The sequence below is a fragment of the Durio zibethinus genome, chromosome 24 (assembly GCF_047325235.1).
Source record: "Durio zibethinus cultivar Kanyao isolate XHJ-2024 chromosome 24, ASM4732523v1, whole genome shotgun sequence".
Classification (NCBI taxonomy): Eukaryota; Viridiplantae; Streptophyta; class Magnoliopsida; order Malvales; family Malvaceae; genus Durio; species Durio zibethinus.
This window is the reverse complement of record NC_143185.1, coordinates 21,503,377-21,507,500: the sequence shown is the minus strand read 5'-3', so window position 1 is coordinate 21,507,500 and position 4,124 is coordinate 21,503,377.

The window sequence follows — 4,124 nt, the reverse complement described above, 5'->3', positions numbered from 1 at the left end:
CCCTCTCAACATTAAAAAGCACCAACCCGCATTGCCTTGGGCTCCTCTTGGTGCTCATCACTACTACTTCTCTTGCCTATGGACAACTCTCATACTCGATTAATGGTTGAAAGCCTTGCACTTGGGCAATCTTTGACCTTGTGTTGACTACCATACAAGAAGCAACTCAAGGCCTTATTCTCTTTATCCCTACTGGCGATAATGTTGGCCTTGTAAAATCTGGCTTTCTTGCATCCCCTTCCTTCCCTAACCCCAAACCCCGGCGTCTCCCCCACTTTAGCCATTTCTCTTAAGCCTTTAAGACTTGGTGCACTAAACCTAAGTCTTCAATTTTGTAGCATTACTAGTCTAACTTGACTCATACATGCCATTTTATTACAGTATAGTCTTTATTTTTTACTTTCGACCATCTAAAAACCACTTAGGTAACATCATTTTGGGTCTTAAACCCACATAAGCAACTACGGTAGCTCACAACATAACGTGATTAATCTTAAACCTTGTTACCTCCTCTTACAAGGTTGACACCATGGCCTGCAATGCCTTATTCCATTGCATGAGCACCTCTAATGCCTCGTTCAAAGATCTTTCCCTATCCTCGAACCTATCATTCAAATTAATAATAATCACATCGCACTTCTTAGTCGGGTGTCCAGGGATATCAGCAAGTCTCTTAATTTAGCCTTATTTACTTTGTTTGTAGGTAGGCATTCATTAAGGTCATTGATTTGGCTTTAGATTTAGTTTTTCCTAGCTATGCCATAGCACCAAACACACTGTCAGTCACGAATATACAAAGGCAAAATAATTACATCAATCTTTTATGAAACTCCAATGATCAAGTCCTAATCCTAACAAACCAGCACACCTATTTGTCAACACAACACACTACCACACACACTGTCAGGCATAATCTACACACGGGCTCAATATGCCCTACGTTCTCCGTCAAGCATCAATTTGTGCACCTACACAACACGCGTAACACTCCCACAACACCACAGTAGTAATCGATCGAACATATGTTCTGCACTCCTGCACACTTGCACCTTATACACCAAGGGGCATATCACCAGCACACAAGCACAGAAAAAAACCTAGGACATCCGCACCACACAATTGAATACCCACACCAACACATCCAAAACCACCCTTGAGGCTAACTTTGGTTCCAACAGCACTCAGCACTAATCCCCTCCTCTGGACTAACTTCTGTCGACTTTAAACCAGCTCCAAATCTGCTCTGATATTACTTGTCACGAGTCTACTCAATCTCTGACTAATGCTACTCCAGGACTAGAAATGGATTCATCTAGCATTCCAGATCAACTTTCAACCGAACTAGTGCATAAACGCTCCAAACTCTGAGGCCAACCACCATAAGCTGCTGCTAAACAAGGTTGCACGTAAATTATTTGATACAAAGCTAAAGAGAACAACAGAGATAGTCAAGAGTAAACTTATATTACTCAAGTTGTGGTATGTATAATAAGGGTGGAGAGCACCTACTATTTATAGCTATGGCCTCATTAAATCAATGGCTGATAGTGTTCCCATTCTAGGGCTTACAAAGAGTCCAATACATATAAGACATTACAATAGGATTACAATGAACAATTCTAATTTTACATAGACTCTATCAAAAAAAGAGTTTGAACAAAGTTTGACTCCTTCTTCAGTAGTGCCCACGTAGGGCCCCTCCTTGATTCCATGCCTAAATCGATTTTACTTGGGCCTCGGCTCACTCCCACGCCTATGCCTAGGTCTATCTAAAAGCTATCAAACCAAATCCCCTGGCCTGAGCTCCTTAAGCTCATTTCAGCACCTTTGCACCCATTCTAGGTCATAGTCCTACCCATAAAACCGCCAATACGCCTTTGGACTTAGTCTTCCTTGCATTCTAACTTGGTCTCGATTGCCTTAGAATCGTTTCATGTTTCAGTGAGAACCCTTGAGCCTGGTCCTTCCCGCAAACCGTGACACTAGCATTTACAAACTTGGCATAGATAAATTGATTCTAGTGTGCAGTTATAAACTTTGTGAAAAAAAAAAAAAAGGGGAAAATGGTATATATTTTATATGAATCTATGCATATTAATATAATTTTTATATATTTTTTAATCTTTCTAATTATATTAACAAAATTCTTATATTTTTTTAATTTTTAAATCAAAATTATTAAATTTAAAAATATTATTTTGATTCAAATAAATTATAAATTTATTTTTGATAAAAAATCTAAAAAAATATAAAAATTACATTAATATAAGTGGATTCTCTCTCTATATATACACACACACACACACACATATATATATATATATATATAAATATATATATATATATATACACATATGTATAAACATATATACACATCTATGCAAACTACATACAATAAACCAAGCTACAAGAGCGGAGTGATGTCATTTATAAACAAGCACTGTTAATGTACACAAAAAAATGCCACTACCTAGCCAAAATATTTCAGCCAAATATTCAACAAAAGATTTACACAATAGGACTCTCCTTTAGCAGGCAGACAACAGCCTTTCCACCACCTGCATGCAAACATCCACCCCACTTCCTTCATGGTTCTTTTAACGTCTTGGTCTCTGCTTATTGTAAAGAAGAAAATTTAATTCAAGCTCTATTGTGTTGTTAGAGAAGAACTTCACCATGGTGTTCAATCCTTATCAACTCAACCAACTCACATTGGCTAGCTCATAATACTTTGATAAAGGGTTATTGTAGAATAGCAAAGGTGAAACTTAGGCATCGCCTTTTGAAAGAGATGAGCATAAGGGCTGCCTTCCAAATGCTGACAAATACAACATATTGATGTCTGGTTTCTGAGAGTCTGGCATATTGGATTCGGCTCTGGATATGTTCAACGACGACATCAAGAGAGTTGGAACTTCGTTACTTATGATACATTGATCAAAGAACTATGTTCAGCAGGGAGGATCAGAGATGGCCTTAAGATTTTAGAGTTAACGGATAGGAGTAAGGGGTCCGGGTGGGCATATTAGTCCTTATAATAGCGTGTTGTATGGTTTAAACCAGGAGAACTTTTTGGAGGAAGCATTGGAATTACTTTCCAAGATGCAAAATTTATTTCCCAGAGCTGTTGAAAGGAGCTTAACGATATTGGAAATTTGCGAGGGCAGGGTTGAGGATGCAAAGAGTTTATGATGAGATAAGATGACTGGGGAAGGGGGGATTCCAAGTGTTGTTCTTTTATGATTGCTTAATTAGTGGATTTTGCCTAAAAGGGTGTATGCGAGAAACTATTGAGGACATGGTTGGAAGAGATTGCATAAATATATAAATATATATATATATATATATATACAGCTGATGGAAGAAGTTATAATGTTATAGTCCATTGATTGATGGGGGATATTCAAAAGCCTGTAAGACTTTGCTACAAATGTTGCAGAAGAGTATTATTTATTACACTTGATAATTGGACGTGGAATCCAGTGCTTGTATGTCGTTGTCAAGAAAGAGAATGGCTGAAGAGAAGTAGAAAGAACCAAAATGTAGCTTGAATTTTAAATTTCACCTTTCATGTTCTTTGATCACCATTGATATGACCTAGTCCTGACAATTGCATTTTCCTTTTCCTAATCATTTTTCAGTTGTCTGTGTTTAATCCTTTTACTTGTCTTCAACAATTGAAGATAGGTGGCTGGTCTTATATATCCTCGCTCCTTTCACGTTTTTAGTTACATTTTTTTTAAGTGAAACACTCGACATAATCTGCCCCTTCATATCATCTCATCTCATCATGTGCATTTTAGATGGCATTTTATAATTTTACTCCCAAATGCTGCAAATGGAGAACGACAAAAGAAGAAACCAATATCTCAACCTTCCCCTCGATTATTTTATATACGTTGCTTTGCTTTTAAAAGTTGAATAAACAGGTGAGTTGTACGATTATGTTCCTTTCGAAAACAATACTACTAATTGCTCAAGCTTCTCTTTATACCCTTTTAAATTGCAGAGTAAAGAATGATAGTATCATTTCCTAGTTAGATCTCTCAAAATCCACCAAAAATTAATTACATTTACAGTTATTAGCACCGACTGCCGGCGATCTCAATCTAAGAAGCAAGTGA